This window comes from Egretta garzetta, unplaced genomic scaffold (assembly GCF_000687185.1).
Source record: "Egretta garzetta isolate BGI_Z169 unplaced genomic scaffold, ASM68718v1 scaffold14, whole genome shotgun sequence".
Lineage (NCBI taxonomy): Eukaryota > Metazoa > Chordata > Aves > Pelecaniformes > Ardeidae > Egretta > Egretta garzetta.
The window spans coordinates 5,410,839-5,431,820 of record NW_009259588.1 but is presented as its reverse complement, the minus strand read 5'-3'; positions in this window follow the sequence as shown (position 1 = coordinate 5,431,820).

The following is a 20,982-nucleotide window of genomic DNA, read 5'->3' as shown; positions in this document are numbered from 1 at the left end:
TAAGTTCTAAATGAGGGTTAATCAAGGTTAAACATTTCTCAATATAAAATTTAAATGAGAAATATCATAGCAATAGTTAAAGTGGAATTCAGATCTAGTTTGTTAAAAACAAACAAAAAACAAAGTGGAATTTCTCACTTGATTGCAGTGTTTTGCCCAGTGTTTATAAGTGTTTGTCCTTTGCTTCTTTCAGAAGTGTCAGAACAGTTGTTTTGTTGAAAAAGTTATAACCTTCTGAATGACCTCTGGTTTTCATGCAACACTGAAAAGCAAACTCTTGAATTTATTAAATGTGTAAAAATGGAGACCTCAGATTAGTTTAGTATGATGGAAAATAGCATTTCAAGACCATACTCTGGGCTATCTGAAATTGAATGCACCTAGCAGGAAATAAAAGGTCAGCTGTGTATAATAAAGACCTGGGGAGTTCTATTCCCTTAGCTGCATGGCAGAGAATGAGAAACATCAGCACTCAATACAATCTTGCCCTAAAAGCTAAAGGGATAGGCACAATATTTATGGTTACGCTGCCATGTGACATTTCAGTCCTGAAGTTGTTCCATGTAGAACAACTGCAGACTCTGCTTGATGAAGTTTATCAGAGGGAAAAAACAATGTAGTAGTGAGGCTGTACCAGGAGAGAACGAGGTATCTTGCCATAGATAATATGTCCCATAATATACCCTGGCATGTATAAGGGCTTCTTGTGGTCTAAACAGTTCCAGCACTTGGGTCACAGTCTCTCACACTGTCATTTCGCACCTTTCTGATGCTCCTCAGTCCAGACTAGCGTTACAGGAAGCCTGTTCTCAAATTGTCATGAAAGCATCCTCTAAAGCTATGCTCTCTGTACAGTGATAGAAAGCCGCTGCAGGAGTCTGCTCACCAGTATTCCTCTTGCTTTAATCAGTCTGAGTTTAACGTGTTTGTCCAGACCCTAGGTTTGATGACTCTCTGTTAAATGTTTTTCTGGAGATGTATGTGTGCTTACTGTAGCTAGCAGCTAGTTCAAGTACACAGGGACACTTCCACTTGCTGTCTAGAGGTTGTGATTTCAGTCCTTCCAGCAATGTTGCTAAGGAGTATCAGGGATCCTTGGAGAGCAAACCTCGGGAAATTCTGCTGTGGCTTTTGCACGCTTTGTGTGTTGAAGCACTTCCTATCCAATATAAACTACTGTTCTAACAGTAATACAGTATGGGCAGATCTGTACCTTACAGGAGTGTGACGTGCTAATTGTGACTTTCTAGTACAAAGAAAACATTGGCAAGTGGTTGAGAGTCCTGTAGTAAGCTGCAAAGAGCTCAGGGCTCCTGAAAATGTACCCTAGGTTTCAAATTCATTTGCAAAGACACGTAAGGAAGTACAAGATCTGCAGCTTTTAAGCTATGACAGCTCTACACTTTTTTTAAACCCAGTCCTCTGTGGTTTCATTTGGCTTGGTTTTCGTGCAGAGATGATCCAGCACAGCAGGTTAGGCACAATAAATGCCATAATTAAGCATACCTTTCCTTTTCCTATTTTATCTTTTTCACTACAGACAGATGAGTCCAATTTTTCAGATCTGGCGGTGTCTTACAGCTAAATATTTTTAAAATTGGGGTTATTCATTGTGAGGGCTTAACTCTGGTAAATCTCCAAATGGATGGAAGTCTTTATTAACTCTCCAGACAAGAGCTACGCAAATATTCAGTAACAGTTTAAATTACACAGCAGCAATTTAAGTTTAGTCCAGGTAGTGTGAAAACCGGACGTGGTCCAGAATTTCCAAAGTGTTGAGCAGAGACTTTAAATTCATTAAGGATTTGCCTGATATCTCTGGCAACTTCCAGGAAATTTAGCCAAAGTATAACAAAGTTATGGCTCTCTGAAAGACTCAGGTTCACAGGTATTTACTGTAGACACGTATTTCGTTTTGAAAGTAGCATCTATAAAGATTACTACTGCTGGTGCTGCCATGTTCAGAAATTGGGGGAGGGATGGGGATGGACTGTCTTACCTCTCTGCTTTCCTGCCTCCGTTAGGAGTTGCCCAAGTTATTAGGAGAAATGGCAGCCTCGCAGAAAGAAAGGACTGTGACAATCTGCTCTTGAGAATAGTTCTGGGGAAACCTGAAAAACCCTGAAGGTGTATGGGACTGCAGTGAGGAACAAGGTGGGGTTTGATGTGCAGCCTGTGGTGGAGACGTAGCTCTGGAGTCAAGGGGCATGGTGGGAGAGAGTTACCTGGGACTGGTACAAGGAATCAGATTGAGATGGGGCTGGGACTAGGACAGGCTGGTAGAGACCTGGCCAGGGAAACCTGTGGGTATTAGATGGTGTGCTCCAGTCCCTCCCAGCGGATGGCCCAGTTAGGGGCTGGAGACTTCTTTTAGGCCCCCTTTTGTAAGCCTTCTGGGCTTCACCAGCAATATCTGTGGCAAAAGGTCTTGGTCAGGAAACCCAAACCTTTCCATAATAGTTTCAGGGCAGGTGCTGTTCCAGGCAGGGGAACTCACCTTGGCAGGCAGTGCATGGCAAAGAAAGACAAAGTCCTGTTTCAGATGATAGATGGATAGCCAGCCTGCAAATCTCAGGCAGGAGATGTGCTCCTGTGAACAGAAAGGAAATGCCGCCTCCCCCCTTGGTGACTCACAGGCAGTGACCTGAGTAGAGTCTGCTTGAAAAAGCTTCTGACCTTGAAGCTTCCTACTGCAGAATAGCTTTACATGAAACTATGGCTTGACCTCTGAGGAGCTACCCTGCAGGTGTTTACCAAGACCCTGCAGAAGCCATTTGCCTCCTGATACACGATGGGGGATCTGGAGTATCTCCACAGTTGTATTCTGCGGTGGAAGCAAACCTACTGAAACCTCAAGCTGATACTGGCCTTTTGTTCTTTAAACAATTCCTACAAGTAACTCTCAAAAAAGCTTGAAAAAGCCTGACAGTGCTTCTACCACTACTGAAAATATTTAGCTTATTTAACTAGAATTTTGTAAGCACCTTAAGCAGAAATTTTGGGCAGTGTTTGAATCACCCTTTGTCCAGGTGGAGTGTTGTATAACATGTGTGTGTAATGAGGGCTTTTATCTTCCTGTATCTCTTTCAGTTCACTGAATTACACTCATATGCTGTTAAAGTGACAGCCAAATGAAAGAAACAGTGCTGTGTTCAGTGCTAGGTTTAAATAGTGTACAATGAGTGAGTTGTGGGGCCACAAATTAAACAATGAGAATAAAACAAAGCATTCACTAAATAACCACCGACTATCCCACACACTCAATGATGCTTCCTGTGGAAGAAAATGATGTGTGATTATATGATTAAAACTGTATTGTAATACATATATTCAATAGAAAGCTGATGTTTTGTAACACTCTAGTACTTGGCTTTGCTTTCAGTATATTACAGACATTTTACTGGGTCCACTAAATCAAAGAGCACTTTTGTACCTGATGCTTTCTTCCTGTAATCAAATTGCCTCTCATTCTCTGATAAGCTAAACAGATTGAGCTCTTTAAAGCCTTCACTGGAAGGAGTTTTATTCAGCTCCTGAATAATTTTTTTTGTGACTGATCTCACTGTTTCTGTGAGAAACTGTCCAGTCGTTCAATATCCTATATAGAATGTGAACATCAGAACTGTGCAAAATATCTTACTTTGACTCCCACCAAAGTATAAATGGTAAATGTGTTTCCCTCCTCATCCATCCATCCCATGTTGCTAAATCCATGTTGCTAAGATCTCATACTCAGTGATTTGTCCTCTGTGACTTCTATATTCTTTCAGATTATTTGTTTTCCATTAAATAGTTCCCCATTCTCAAGGACTGGTTTGATAATTCCAGACTCTCTGTCTGGTTGTATTCAGGTGCATTTTGTTTGAATGAGCCTGCTTTGCCAAATAATCCTGTCCTCTTAATTATTTACTGTTCTGCCAAATTTTTGTGCAATCCATACAATTTATCACAAGTTATTTTATAATTCCTTCAATTCCACTGGAGAAAACATTTATTAGCCTAGTCCTCAGCCCTCCCCTGTAAAACATGCCTATTTGATGATTCTTTCTGGCAGGCATTAGTGGAGAAATGTCTGTGAATTTTTAATCTACATGCTTCATTCACAGCATGATGTAGGTACCCAGCTTATGGAAACAGTCATGCCTTTCTCTAGAGCAATCTGATACAATAACAATGCAACTAGAAAGTACTTTAATGTTAAAAGAGAAATGCTGTTGTCTTGTGTTAATTCCTCATTTTGTTTTTCTCATTTCAGAAAAGTTGTTAGGTGGAAACACTCTCTGCATTTTTGAATATTCTAAAGTATTTCTCCTTTCTGTTCCCTCCATGGCAGACCCAAAGTTGTCTTAATCTCCCTATAGGTCTCCGAGATAACTCCTTAATGCTTGTGCTGTTAAGTTCAAGGTTGACACCTTGAATAACGCTTGTTAAGTAAATGGAAATGAAATATGATCTTACTAGTCAGATCTATCAAAAAAGGCGAAAAGGGAGAGCGCCTTCTGACTGTGTAGCTTATGTTATTCTTCATTGGCCATTAGGTGGTATTTTCCACTTGAGAAGATAGGCATGGGTACCTGCACATTTAAAGATCAGCTAACAATGAAAAATTCATTTCTGGCTCTCTCTGTCTTCTAAAAATTAGGAACAAGTATCTATCTAGTAAAAGAAAAACTCTTTCTTTATACTGTAAATTTCTCTTGGCCTAAAATATTATCACCTTAATTGTAAAATACCATGTCTCCCACAGGCCAAAGAGAGAACATACCACCAATGAATCATCTGTTTTTGTTATCAGTCAATCAGACACTTTGGTGACGGATGGATGAATAGATTGAGCCCAGTGCTGTAAGCCAGCTTGGCAGCTGGCAGGTAAGTCTCTGGAAGCTCACCAAAATGCTTTCTCAAGCATCACATCTCTATTTTACATGTTGTATTTTGCCAAAGCATATCCTAGAACATAAAGCATCTTCTTAAGACAATAGGATCACACTTAAGCATGCATCTACTTTCAGTGGAACTTAAGCATGTACATACTTGTACATGTGCTCAGGTAGGGATCTGAAGAAAGATGCTTTCTTGGATGGGAAAATAGAGAAACAGCTCTGACAAGACTTAGAAAGAGTGAGGCAGAGCTGAAAATTAAAGGTGCAGGTGATATAAAAACAAAGTAATAACATCACATATTGACGGATCCCACAAAAATCCCAAATGAACTAAGTTTCCAGTAGATCTTATGTCACCTGTCTCTTAAGGATAAATGAAACTCTCTTACATGACTGCTTTGCCCATCTATGCCATTTGACAGGCAAGTTAAAGTATTTTATAACCCTGGAATGGAGAAACACTGAGTGCAATGGTCTCTCCCTACCGTCCCATGGTGTAGCTCCCATGGCTTGTCCCACAATAGTGTGCTTATGGATCTGGCAACATTTGAATTATGAAGCTTCTTTTTATGAATTTATTGTAACATGGCCAAAACATTTGCTTCATGTTGAAGTGTGGTTTTTAGGGACTGACTATAATTTCAGTGTGTTCATCACTGTAAATATATGGCTTCAGTAACACATGTTGACACAGTCTTACTAAAATATGAATTTTCATCAGCTTTGGAGGAGGGAGGCACATCATAATAACACATAGAAAAAAACTTTCTGGGGTTCTTCTTTTCAATGCAGTTTTGTTATTCAGATATGGCTATGAATAAGTTGAACAGCCTTCTGAACTTCATTCCCTGTGAAAAATTAAGTCATTTGCCTATTTTACTGTTACAGTAAAGTAAAATTATTCATAAAAAGCAATGTTAGTAATGCCAGTCTTGTGATTTGTTTCCAGTTTTAATAACATTAATATGATGTTTGTCTCACTGTTATGTATATAGATAGCTCATATAGTGTGTGTATATTTGAAATTCTGCAGGTCTCTTGAGAGGGTAACAGCTTTTCTGTAGTTCTAGTCCACACACACACGCACATGTCCACACACATTTATATATGCTACCCTCTCAAGAGAGCTATAATATTTTAAATTATGTAAATATGCACACATGTGTATTTATATTTGCCAGATAGACCACGGATGTAAACTGACATCACAGATACATGTATGAAAATTGCCTGCATACAGTGCTGTGAATTACCGTACAAACAAGTTCATCCCTGTCACTTTTTGTTTGCCTGTTGCTCAAGGACAAGAAACAATTTCACACAATATGATCAGTAAAGAGCAGCTGTGGACATAATTCTATGCAGGTGTCCAAAAAAGAAGTATCTATCCACTGACTGTAAAATAGTAACTTGTAACAAACAATCCTGCTGCGTATTTGATGCCACCTCCTCTTTACTGCTTCACTCTGCAGCTCTTTCATTAGCAGTGTTGTGTCTTTATACTTAGTTTTGTCACACCTTTTTTTTCATTTATGATCTTGTCTATGTGAATACAAAAAAAGCCAACCTCATTGGAACACAGATTTTTTAAAAGGTATTTCAAAGAGTTATCCTAGATGTTTTATTTTGCTGCTCACACAACTAGCAATGTTAACCAAAGCACTGATAAAGAGTGAAAAGAAGCATGAAGTAATGCTATGACAGATAAGAACTCCTGGGGAACAAACAAAAAAATATAGTGATCAGCAGGTGACTTGTCTGTATTGAAAAGTAGGGTTAATATCACCCCATTACTTCTGGCCCAGAGCTGTTTTGATCATGTTTGAAGAGTCAGATTTGTCTTGGGACATTTGGAGAAGTGGCGGGGGGTAGCTTCAATCAACATTTGCTTTGATGTTTGTATATGCATAAAATTAAAATTCAAGTGTGTATGTGTGTGTTATAGTAATGCACATACACAATGGATTAGATTCATTATTTGTTGTTAAAATGTTAGCAATATCTTGGATGGACAAGATGCAACACAGCATTTGCTCTGCAGAATTTAGGGTCTAAACAAACAGAAATGCAGCAGCAGGGTATGTCGGAAAATTCCAGACAAAGAGATTAATATTACTTGGCATCACTTTTTAGTTGAAATAGATTGGAATGGTTTGCTGGGGGGTTTTTGCTTCGTTTGGTTTGGTCTGGGTTTTTTTTATGCTGGGAAAGATGGAAGATATGGGTCTTTGGGGAAGAAATATGAATTAGAAGTGGGAATTCTGGACTGGTGTGTGGATGAGAATGAATTTCTGTCCTGACAGTATGCCTGTTAAAATACCTAACTTTGCACTACCAGTATACACTGCAATGTTTAGATCAAATTTTCTAGAGAATACACTGGAGGAGTGTGGAGCGCGAAGTCTGAAAGACTTGTAGGAAAAAAAAAAATCAAACTGAACTCATACATTGCAAGATCATATTGTTCTGAGAGAAGTAACAAATCTTGGGAAAGCAATTTCATCAGCATTCATAGCACTAAGCAGTGGCACAGTTCCTGTGAAGCCTGCTCCAGAAATGACGTCATTCGTCCACTGTGACATACTAGGCCACTCAGACTGGCACACAAATACTGAGCAGCTGCCCCACACAAATCCAGTTGCATATCTCTAGCAAAAGAAAGACTCTACTCAGAGATATGAATGGTTATTCACGCATCTGCAAAGAGAAATGCAGTGTGCCAGGCAGCAAACAGCAAGCATCATACATTCACTGATGAGCAAAGTTATAATGGGGAAACCACAGGGAATTGTGTTGATAGGAAATGGGCAAAGATTAGGAGCCTGTTCCATTAAACCCGCTGGTTCCAGCGAGGACACTGACAAAGCTCGCTTCCCGTGTACAGCTCCAGATGTCCATGAAACTTTTTTTTTTTCCCCAATTTTTCTTTCATGTAAGCAAAGAATGGCACTGCCACTGACAGAGCAGAGATGGACCTTGGTCTGCTGGAGGTCTGAGAGGAAGGCAGCTGAAGTGGTATAGCACTTTTCTGCCTCTCCACAGTGCCAGCTGCCCTGGAAAGACTGAGGTTAAAAACTGTGGCCGTTGCGTTCCTGCAGCTGGCTTTTAGGCTCTGGGAAATGACAGGCAAGATATGCACAGGTCACACCAGTTTGAGAGTTTCTCCTAGTTACGTTTGGAACTGAAAAGGGCTGTTGTTAAGGAATACAAGAGTGTAGAGATATCTTTGATCCCCTGCCTAGACTGAGTGAATTAGCTAAATGGTGAATATCTCGCATTGTGCAATCATTATTGTTCATCATTGTGACAGGCCGGAAAGAGCAAACATAATAATTAATACGAGGCATTGTGATAATGACATTGTGTCCCAGCTTTACATTGTTTAAACCAAGCTTCTGTTTTATTTAACTCCCTGATAATTCTGTTAAATCTTCAGTCTTGAATCAGCATTTAAAATAGAGACATCTTGTGTCCTCTGGCTGAAGTGGGCTTAGAGGCAGGGAATGTCTATGTTTGTCAGTGTGTATTATTCTTTCTCCCTCCATCAGTATCCCTTTAGAGTACTGATTGTGGAGCACAGCTATAACAATATTTTTCTTGAAACATCAGATAAAATTATCTAGGTAAATATTATTGTACACATATGCTACTTGTAGATGAAAACATTCACTTATCAATGTAATGTTCAAAGAAATACATGGAGCTACTTTTCTTCTACATTTTCAGAAATGCAGTGTTTTATTACAGTTGAACAACAGTCACTAGCAACAGTATTCTACCTGATATGGTTTCTTTTAAGAGGAAATAGTAGTGCTTATTTTCAATGTGAAAACTGCAATTTCAGTTTTAATCCTGAAGTATCACGTGTCTCTGTATTTTCCCCAATACGTAGTAATTTATTTAGAAGCATGGAAGCGTAGTGTGTGAGGCAACACACTCTTCCTCTGTAACTCTTCCTGGAAAATGCACTGTATGTTAGACCTGCTTTTGAAATCATCAAAAAAGTAACATATTGCAAAGAAAATTGTCTGAAAATTTGAGAATTCATGTAAAAATATATACATATAAAATTTATCTTTATTTGATAGTGCAGTTCATGCATGATTCAAATAAAAGTAATCAACAGTCAGTCTTGTTTGTATGTGTCTTTTAATGTTTGTTCACAGTGCCCTGAATGTGTAGTGAATAAAAGTCCATGGATGAAGACATGCGTGTGGAAATTGGATTAAGTGCCTTTGCTAAAACTGAGGACACTCCCTTACTGTCCAGCCTCATGTTAGAGGTAGAGAGGAGACTGCCACCCTCAGGGATGACTAGACCCCAAGCTATGACCCAGCTGGCAACTCCGTATAGGTAAGGGGTAAAATGTCATCTGCCAAGCAGGCTCAGGGAGAATTTAACAAATGCTATAGCAGTAGCCAACGTTTCCAAGCAGATATGCTCTTAGTCAGGGATTATGGAAACCGAGGGGGTATTAAGCTAGCTTTGTTTCTCCAGAGCAGCGCTGTGATCTGTATTGACCATAGGAGGTAGATGTGTCAGTGGTTGTCAAACCTCTCATATACTCTACTCAACTTACTGTTCCTTGTGTGTCTGTGAAGACCTTCCTCATCATCTTGTGTTTGCTTTGTGTGTGTGTGAGAAATGTGCATGGCATGAGAGACTGTCTACGATCTGCCCCCCCTGAACCAGTGAAAGAGACAAGGGGGATATGAGTGAATTCTTCCCTGTGAGTCAGGCTTTGAATCAGGTGCCCAGAGGGGTCGTGGACCCTCCATCATCACTGGAGACATTCAAAACTAAAATGGACAAGGTCCTGAGCAAATATAACTTCAGACCTGTCTACTTTTGTTGAGAATTGCAATGGGAACCTTGATTGGTGTGAATGGGATTGTATATGGGTGTGGAAGCACCAAAGAAACCAATGGGAGAATGGCTATAAGAATGGCTGTTGATGGCACCCAGATTAGGACGTCATTAACATAACAGCACACATCTACATGCAGCTTCTCAGGACACCCATATCAGGAGACCAGGTCAGTGAGTAAATCCTGATGACTCACAGAGGTGGGACAGGATGAAGAGATTGTTTGCTCTTGGTGCCTAAAGACAAAAGAAAGGGACATCCAGCAGCAGCACATGGTTGCGAGCTTAAAAAGAAACCAGAAGTTAGGATGAGGACTGGATACCTGGCATCCCTTGTTCACCATGTTGTTGCAAGGAATGTATCTCCATTATGAATGTTGGATAGACTATTTGGTTACATACGCCTTGGTGCTTGTGAGCACATGGGCTGGAGTGAGATCAGCACCCTCCCGTTCTGTAAGATCTTGCATCAAGCTCTACTAAACTGTTGGTGCACAGTGTTGCCACATTGTTTTCTAGACTTTTCAGAAAGTGAGGTTAGGACCAGATGACCTTCAGAGGTTCCTTTCAATCTAAATTCTGTGATTCTGTCACTTGAATGCAGGAATTAGTGGAGTATGTTCCCTGGTCTCCACTGCACAGGAGGTAAGATTAGTATAGTTTTATGGTCCTTTCTTAGATCTTACATTTTTGTCTTCACTTGTTCCAACTACCCATGATCTCACAAGTAAGGATTGAAGTTTTTTGTTTTCTTTTTTAAAAAGAGATTTGAGTCACCCAGGTACAAGAAAAAAAAAAAAACCAAACAACCCTGAAGCATTTTCAGAGCATAAAAGTTAGTTTCATATTCCTAAGAGGGGTTATTTTGACCATCTGTTAAACAATCTTGCACTTGAAAAAGTTCCATTCAGTGGATCTGTTTTTATCAGAAGGCTGTAAACCCCTGACCTTCAGGGAGTTAGGATTGAAATGTCATTTCAGTTGTTGACTGACACAGGATCAGTCACAAACAATGAGGATTATGTATCCACTTAAAAAAAATACAGTGCCCACACTGAACTCCCCAATTTGCAGACCTCATCTTGTAATGTTCTTCACTGTGCTGAGTTTACTGAATGAGGCTGCAGCCACAAATAATCTCTCTCATTTGTCTCTACTTTAATGTTGAGCATATAGAATGAAGGCATGTTACTCAAAATCATGCATGTCTGTCAGCTCCACCGCAGGCTAGGAGTTGTGCTTGCTTGTTTGCTTGTTGTCTGAGAAAATTGTGTTTCCTTAAAAACACTAAAGGATCTGCTATGAACCCCATTATCCGCTCCTTGTCCAGGCTTTACCCTTAATAGAATTTCCTTTTAAAAGAACCAAGCTATTTGTCATGTTGGTTGTCTGACAGCTCAGGGAGTAAATGTTGTGAATGTATCTCTTTCCTGCATTGCTCTCTTCCCTCTCCCAGTCTCTCCTGTTAGTTTTGGGTTTTTTTTTTTCTTTAATAGCTACTAACACTTGTGATTGTGCTTGATAGTGAGAGAACTTGGCTATACAGCAAAATAAAACAGTTTTCTCCTGAATTTTGCTTTGGCTGATTCTCTAACATTTCACTGTAGCTATTTTACTGGTATCTCCAGTATCAAAATTAATTCTACATTTTGTTCCTACATCCTCTCCTGCTTTATCATTCTGTTGCTATTTATCACATTTATTCTCATCAGCATGGTGGGCAACAGAAGCCATATCTCACTTCTCCATTTCCTTTCATATTCAGATTAGTACCAAATTTTCCTGTCATCTATTCTTGTGTAACACACAAAATTTTCCTCACCTTCCACCTTTGTCTATGCCTTAATACTTTCTTACTTTGATTCCTGTAACTTGTAACATACAACCTGTAACGTACTCTTTCCTTCCTGACTTGACACTTCCATTGCTTCCCTTCCCCTTATCTAACCCCCTTGTATTTTTTTTGGCCGTCTTCCTAAACCATCTAATTCTGCATCTTTGAAACTCCCCACGAATTCACCTTGCGTATCCACTCAGACTTGGTTTTATTACACTCAAACCTTCTCCCCCTGTATGTGCTTTCTGCTGTGTTCCTTAGCATGCCAATTTAGAAACAGTTTCTCCTAAATTTTCTTCATTTGCACTTATCTCCTTCTGTCCACGCCATACATAAAACTCTTTCAGATTCAATGTACCGCTGCCCTCTCTTTTATAGAGTCATAGAATGTTAGGTTGGAAAAGACCTTTAAGATCATCAAGCCCAACCATTAGCCTAATACTGCCATGTCCATCACTAAACCATGTCCCTAATCACCACACCTGCCTCCAGGGATGGTGACTCAACCACTTCCCCGGGCAGCCTGTTCCAATGCTTGATGACCCTTCCAGTGAAGAAATTTTTCCCAGTATCCAATCTAAGCCTCCCCTGGCACAGCTTGAGGCCATTTCCTCTTGTCCTATCCCTTGTTACTTGGGAGAAGAGACCAACATCCACTCTCTGATTTCTTTGATTCAAAACTCTTTTCTGTAAGGATCCCAAGAATCTGAGATAGTAATGTTGTAAATTGTATTCTGTGCTCAGTTACACTCATGCAACACCAGTAACTCAATGGAATTGAGCTCAGTGGCTTTGTACAGCTATAAGTAAGATGAAGATTTACTGCAGAGTGCTTAGAAAAGATAGTTAGACAATTACTTTGAAGGTCCTTTTTTGTTCCATTTATATCTAGTGCTTAACAATGTTATTAAGGTGTCACTGCAAGATGTCTTATAGATTTTAAAGACTATTGTAATGCATGGTGTCTAGTTTCTTTTTCTGAGTAGCCAAGTTAAAATCTTACTAAGTGAAATGGTTAAGGATTGCTATTGATGGTGAGTGGGATCTGAAGTTATTTCAGAACCACTGGTTCTGGAAGCCAGTGGTTCCACCTGGTAAATTCATAGAATATGAGACACATCTGAGGCCATAATGTCTCATTTGGACATGATACCAGTCTGTGCGAGTGTATCAAATACTTCATTCACATAATGTCCAATCAGTAAGTCCTTCAGACTTGATATCCTGCCAGTGGGTTGCTACAATTTATGTATTCATAAATGCTGTCCTTGAGATCTTGTCTGCTCCTTTCTGCACAACCCAGTGTATTAAAAGAAGTTTATCTTTTGGGGCAGGGAAGAGTATCCTGCAGTTTTTATGAATTACTAGATTTCCATCATAGTTCTTTACTGATGATGTTCCCTGGTTGGAGTTATGTATTATGAAGCACAGTTGTTTCGAAGATTTAATAATGTGACAATTAAAAACAAATATATTTTTTCAATAACAGAGGCAAGGAGAAATTAATGGTTGTTTGTGTCAGTCTCCTAGTCAATTCAATCTGACTTTTGCAGGGATTACAGATTTAGGAACTGAAAAAATGAGGCAGTAACAAATTTTAGAAACATCAAAAAAGTTTTTATCTGTGAAATAGAAACCAAGAAAAACATAGTGTTCTTCCAGTGCTTAATTCTACCAGCTTTCTCCCTATTACCCCAATAAATAGGAATTTTGCCTGAGAAAGGCCTGCATGTATGTCCTAAGAAAATGTTTGCATCCAGGAATTAATTTCTGCTGCCATTTTCCAAGTTAGTGAGAAGATTTGATGAACAAATCCCTCAAGTTAAGTTTTTCTTAACACATCTTCAGAACTACAGGCTACCATAAAGAAAGCAACAGGAAGCAGACTTTTTTTCCAAACAAATGGCTTTTTTAAGACAAAAGCTGATGTGATTTGTTCACATTATATTTGCAAGCATTGCATCTTGTTTGGTTGAATCACTCTTGATTTACACAAGGGGATCTAGTTTACAGTATCTTTGTCTAATGAATTATCAATATGCCCTGTTGCCATTTTGCTAATCAAAAGGCTTTTAACCACTCTGGCCTAAAAGTAAAGAAGGCTTTATCGCTGTACTATACCATAAATTGCATCACTGAAAATGCTGTACAGAGCTTTTTATTTTATGCAGTTGTGTGGGATCATTGAAAGCTAGAAGTTTGGGCATATACGGCATGATATTCTATAATCTTTTGCTGTAGAAAAGGAATGCTTCATTAAGAGGGCAAAATTGCTGCTAGGTCTGGCTGCAGTAAGTCAGAAATTTCAGTCTGAATCATTCGGTCAAAAGAATTTCACAAAGGGGTAGACATGTTCTGGCAGTCCTTTCCCAGGTACTCTCATTCAATCCAGTGGGACTGCACGGATAGCTCTCATTTATCTGAATACATGCAGTGCATTTGGTACAAGAAAGCAGCTTTGTCCTTAGAAATCAGTCTTAGATGTATATGTAGAATTTTTTGTTTGTTTGTTTAAATCTGTAACTGTTAGCATGTTCAACTAATCTGCGATCTGCAAACTTCTGTTTGAATTCCATGCTTACAGTATGGTCAGTTGACTTGGTCTGGTATGTAAAGCTGTGATTGTTGCTGTGTGATGGGCTTTTTGCAGCAGTCATTTGGTCTGGTGAATCCACAATATAAAATTCACTATCTGAGCAGGTGCTTCTCCCTCAATCCACCTTTGTCTAATCATCTGTCCGTATAGCAGTGTTCTGTGAAGGCCCTTCAGGAACAGGAGTCTCTCGGAGGAAAAATCTCAAAAGTCAAAATTTTTTCAAACCTTCTACTACAAGCCTTGTTGCTTCGAACATGCAAGACATTAATGGGCATGACAAAACTTTAGAAGGCATCTGTGTGGAGGAACAAAGCCCGATGTGATGTGAATAGCAACATTTGCATAAAGTTTTGAGTAAGCAGAGATGAAAGTCTCCATTTTCTGTGGTTACTGATCCTCTAAAATACCCAGTTCAAACTGCGACATACCTAAGTCTGGAAACTCGTGAGGATGAAAGGTAAAACCTTTACTGCCTTCTAGGATGTCTTGTATCGCATTTCAAATTTCAGTCTTCTGTAGCTTAACACCATACAGTGACTGGTTACAGATAGGCAAGGTATTGGCACAGGTTGTAGACAAACCTCAACACATTAGCTGATATATAACAGGATGATGGAGTGCTAATGGTATGTAAGTTTGCCTGAATATCCTATGAACCAGATTAACTTAGCTCATCCAGAACTACATGTTGTTATAGCTAGGTTGCTTCCAGTACCAGATCTGTCTCAGTTATATCAACACTGCACTGCAGTTTGAAGTCTAGATGTACTTGCTGTTGCAAAATATATCCACCGCAATTAATGAGAAATGCCCTTCAGGGTGCACTTACTTAGGGTGCGCTTTCTAAGAGAGCCCTCCAGAAGCAGAGAAGGACAAATATGAGCTCACTGTGATCACTTGAATCTGGAGAAGAGACCAGAACTGGGGTTTTTTCAATTTCACAGAGAACTCCTTCTGTCAAGAAGCCAAGCCCAAGGAAAAAGGTGTGTTTTAACTTGCTGCAAATGATGTGGTCTGTGTTTGCAGAGATGTGAAAAAGTCATAGATGCACAGTGGATGCTATGCTGCCTTTTGCACTCACTATCAGTGCAGTAATAGGCTCACAAACAGCACCATGCCGTACTGGTGCTGCAAGCATGGAGCTTTCCATGGAAAAGTAATAGCATAAATAAAAACTAATACTTCTTAGCTTCCAAACAGATAGTACATTTCTGTAGTCTTTTCTCCCTAGATCTTCAGTTCTTTGCAAACTGTATGCATCCAGCACACTGGAAATGAAGCCATAGTGAAATATGTGTTATCATCTAATGTCTAGTAAATAAGGTCACTTACTAACTCATCTTTCTAGTATCCTTTTTTGGAAAAGAGACTTATGTAGTAGAACATTCAGAAGCCTCTGATTCACTTGCTTAAGTAAAAGCAGAGCAGAGGAGATTCATTATTTAAAATACTTTAAAGAAAATATCATTTAAAACGTGGTATTTTAAGATGCTCTTGGTTATGTTTCTGTTCTATCAAAAAAACTTTCTTAGTTAGCAGAAGGCAAGAAATGTTTTTCATTTCCTGCTTTATTCCATAAGCCTCAGCCAAGCTGCTAATTTGTGATACTGTATAGAAAACCTGATATCCTTGGGAATACTGGCTGAAAAGCTGCTGTGTTGATGTTGGGATTTATATTACATTAAGTTAAATCCAGAACTCGTTAGTGTTCTATTTTGTAGTTTTTCTAGCCTTGTACTATATGTAGCAAAACACTTAAAATAAAATCCGCACTCAGTATTACCAGTTAAGAAAATACCACTATCTGGTCTCGGTTATTAATTTACACTAAACCAGGTAAACAGGCAAGTGTATCAACTCTGTATGGATTTTATTGCTTCTTAAACCTTTAAAATTCCCTTTTATGTTCTTTCTATCTGGTTTGGAGGTTTTGGGGGTGGGGATTTTTTTCTAATTCATTTAATAGACAAGACATGTTTCTGAACATGTCTTAATTACTTCCAAAATTTCTGAAGCAATGCTTTCCTTTCCTGGATTTTGTATTTTAAATACGCTCAACTAGCACACTTCAAACATTTTGATTTAGTTTAGCTTTTCAACTGTTATAGCTACAAATGACATAAAAATGTTGTAGCTCTGCTCAGAGCAAAGACAATTTCGTATCCTCCATTGAGTTCATGAGACTTGACCAGTGTAACTCTTTTCAGTGGTGGAAAATTTGGAAAGTCCAGATTGTCCTTGCCCCAAAGTAGAATTAGGCAACTCTTACTGAAACACATTTTCCAACTGCTCTGCAGATTCGTATTCTGATTAGATTTAACTTAATTGGATTAGCTGCCATTGTGGCAGTATATTTCTATCAGAAACACATGAGGGAGATACGCTGTATACTTAACTGAATTTTGATACATGCTATGGATAAATTCCCTGCTTGTTTCTGCTCCTCTTACCCAGTCTGAAGGGCATTCCAGGCCTGACCATGCTCCCAGAACTAGCACCAGTCTCAGGGCAACCACTAGTGACCATGGTGCCTTCAGAAATACCCAGAGGACATCATATTTCAGCTTATCCTCAGCAGATTCCTGTGTACTTTAGGACTGATGTAGGACAGGATGACATATGCATAGTAAGTAGAGCCAATTTTTCTTTCAACTGCTGAGGAAAAATTGACCCAAAGTCTGAGGTCTGGTGAGGGCTAGCTCTTCAAAGCTAACTCTCAAGGAGACATTGAGACTACCAGTGGAGAGGATATCTCTAGGGAAAGCAATCGTACCAAACTGGTTCCTTACAGAGTGTAGTCTCTGTATTACTGCTGTATGTAGAGTCTCAGCCCGTAAGGATTCTGTCCTTTGCTTGAAATACTCCATCCAGTAGCACTAAAATTCTTTCACTGACAGTTCACATAGGTAAAAAATAACCACATCTCACTGCTAAATAACGTGTTAAAAGCAGAGTAATTCATATCAATGTCTCTGAAGTTCAAGTCCTTTATAAGGATTAATCTGAGTTAAGCAAATCTCACCAGCAGAGCACTCCAGCGATTCTGAAACTTGTGGTGTAGCACTTCATGGAGCTCTGACAGTCCCATATCATTCTCAGTAGTTACAAAGGTACCTCCAGGCTAATACTTAAAGCTGCTTTTGTTTAAGAGGGTTCCTGTATTCCTTAATGGCATAAAATAAAAGCTGTGCATGTCATTTGGCACAAATTAATTTAACTTCTTTCACCTATCTTTTAAATATATGCAATTTTATTTCATGCACCTGCATCTAGAATGATGGGTAAGCATGCAGTGACTGTTCTTTGTAGTTTTGTAGTTTATTTGCATGCAGCAGCCATGCAACTGTGAAGCCCTGCTAGACAGAAGTGGGTTGCTGTGATGCTTCTTGTGGAGTTATTGTAATGCTGCTTCATTTTCAGCAGAAGCACTCAAATAAGACTACTAACAGATAATTTTCTTCTGTATTTTCTTAAGACCACAGAGGTCATAGATTGTGACTTACTTATAGTTAATATAAAAACCTAACAAGAAGTTTTTCTTTTTTATTATTTGAGAAACATACTTCTGAAAGTTAGCTCAAAAGAAGGCTGTTTGATGCAGGGTAATAATAACAAGTGCTTGAAAAGGAATACGCAGTTAAAAACAAATTTGGTACACTTGTAGAATTATTTGCCTTGTGTATAAATCAGGCCAAATGGACTTTTTCCTGCAAATATTTTGTATGAGATCATACATGTAACAGTCAAAGTTAATGTCTCTTCATTGACACTTGTCTGTTGGGATCATTCAGTTCCCATGAATGCAGTTGAAGACATACAACTTAGCTTTACCGCATGTCAACAAAATCTGCTAGTATTGTATTTTTCATAACATCTAGGGATCTTTGTGTTTACTCTTTTTTAAATACATGAACGAGATTTTTAAACAAAATTTTCTGAGTTACATCATTGCAATTCCAGTCATATATAATAATGTCAAGCGAGGAGGGAATATATGCCAACTATTGCTATATTGCCAAAATAGAAATAATCCCAGCCGCACCTATTTTTAGATGTCTGCTTTAAGTGAACTAAATTAAATACTAAAATTACAGTTTAGTCTATTCAGGTTAAGGTATTGTTTCCTCAGACCCCTCCCTTTTCTTTTCAAGATATTGGGACTATCTGCAACATCAGCTACATTAGATTTTGGCTGCCAGCTTTTCAAAAAGGATATGCTGGTGGGAAGATCAGGTCTGGAAAAGTTTGTTTATAACTGGAAGTCTGTATTGGATTTCATTTATTTTGACATACGGTTTTCAAGCATTCTACGACTGAAGTAACTGCAGTTGTGTTTTACTATTTTCCTTTCCACACAGGATATCACGCACATTCTGAGCAGTAGTTAAAGCAGAAAAGCTTGTTACCAAATATATGTAAACAAGACATAAACTTCAGTATCAGTACTGCCCTGTATAATCCCCCGCCCTTTTTATTTTCTGTTGGCACTAACCTATTGAGATAAAATAGACAATATAGTAAAATCTTTATACATAGTCATAGACTCAAAAATGTCTGAAACGGAATGAACCAAGTTAAACATACTTAAGTATTAGATGGATTGCTCTTAGTGACAATAGAAAAAGCAAGAAGTACAGCTTCATTTCTAGTCTATTCTGGGATTATTTTCAGCTCCATTAGGACAAAGCTAATGCAACACTCTACTTTGTATTTAAATGTTATTTTGAAGGTTAATTGGAACTTATTATAATGCATTAAAACAATTCCCCTGTGTGAAGAGGAATTTCTCACTGAATGATGTAATCAAGATTAATCTTCTGTAATTTTGTCTCACCTGGTTCCTCCCAAATTATATAGCATAGAAAATATGTACAAAGAAAAAGAATTCTGCCATATTTTAGGCATCTTACATTTTGTGTATGTCACTTAATATCTTCCAGTACAACAGTCATTTTTATTAAAAATGTTATTTGCTTGTATTTCTGGACTTATTTTAATTAGTTACATTCAAGTGTACAATAGCAAGGAAAACAAGGAGGTAAACTTCTATGGTGTTATCTTCATGTATTCTGAAACCTAATACGAAGTCATATTGGCTTTTAATAATGCCTAATTTAAACATAAATGCTAGACATATCTGTAGGTCATATGATTAAACATTTATGCCTCTATTAAGAAATACTGTGAAGCTTTTTATTTATTTATAATTTTGTATCTTTTCAAGTCATATTCTAGAATCTATGTCCTACAGTCTGTTCAGTTCTCAGAAGAGCTTCTAAAGGGCACAAACGCTAAAGCAGAGAAACAGAACTCCATCTTATTTGAGAAAGCTGCCAAAAACCACCCCTACTACCGAAGAGGAGAATGTCTAACCTTTCCCTGAAATAATAGTAAGGTCATGACTTCTGTCATGAAATATAATTTCTTGGTTTCAGAGTCATAACGGAAAACCCATTGGCAGTGAGTAAACAGTACAAGAGAAAATGCTAAAACAGCCCAAGTAAGCAGGTTCTGAAACAATTCAAAATCATTTTAAAAGGAACAAAATCTGTTTAACTAGTGTATTTCCAAAATTAAATGTTACCAATTTAGATACAAATCTCAAGCCATCTCTTTTTACTTACCGATTTAGTGTAATTAATAGTCTGTTTAAATCAAGATAGCTATTAAGAGATCAGATCCTTTGTCCTTTATTAGTTTTATTCTTAAAACAGATACAAAGGAACACACAACTGTATGTCACATTAAGCAGTCATTCAGCATATTGCTATATAAACAGCTCATGAATTATATATGAGGGAAAAATCCTTCTTAAGAAATATTGGAACGAGATTTTGCTTGTGTCTACAAGCCTAACTAATGGAAGATTTTTTTTCTACATCACAGTCAGTTTTAAGATTCATATAAATACTGTAGTATCCTCTAGCTATAAGTAAAGTCATTGAGCGTAGTAGGGTTTCAGTAAGGCATTCACTGTTTATTCACACCATTTTCCACCACTACCTGACACATAATGTGAGTTATTGGAATAACAAAAAAGTTTTGCAAATGATCTTCTTAAGAGTAAATGGAGTCTGGTGATATTGAATATGAACATGCAAAGGATGTAGAAAGTGCCCTAAGAGCCGATGTCACAATACTGAATAAAGTGAACCCTGTGTTAGATGAAAATATCCCTGCTTACTTACCAGGGGGAGAAATAACATTAACTGTTGATTGTTTTTTCATATAAGATGGCATATTAATATTACATGACTTCTCATACTAAATGATCAGAGACCCATGAACTCCACTTTGAATGTGAAAAGCTATGTATTTTTCTGTATTTTGTACTTTTGTCATATTGTAGAGGGTTGAGTGAGATCAGGCAAGGACTTTAAATATTGTAACTATAACTTCTGATAAGAATACTTTTGTTTGATATTAGTCCCTTGTGAAGCAGTCAATTAATACACAAATGTTTGCTGTATAAGTTGCAGGGTTTTTCATTCGTGCATAATTATTTGAGAAATAACCATGTTACCTATCCAATTAAAACTATGTTTTTGTGAAAAGAATTGAGGCATTTATCAAAGCAGTTTATACAGCTGACCATAAACCGAGCGTGGATCAGTACGTCACATTGTATAACTCTTGTGCAAAGTCTCGCATTGATTAGAGTTGACAGGGAAATACCCATTGTTAAAACCCATCCAATGTTAGCAGAAATGTGGCATGAAACAGGTTGAACATGTGATAGCTGCTTCAAACATAGTCTATTCAAATGTCAGATTAGTAAAGCCATTTGGGTTTGGTTTTTT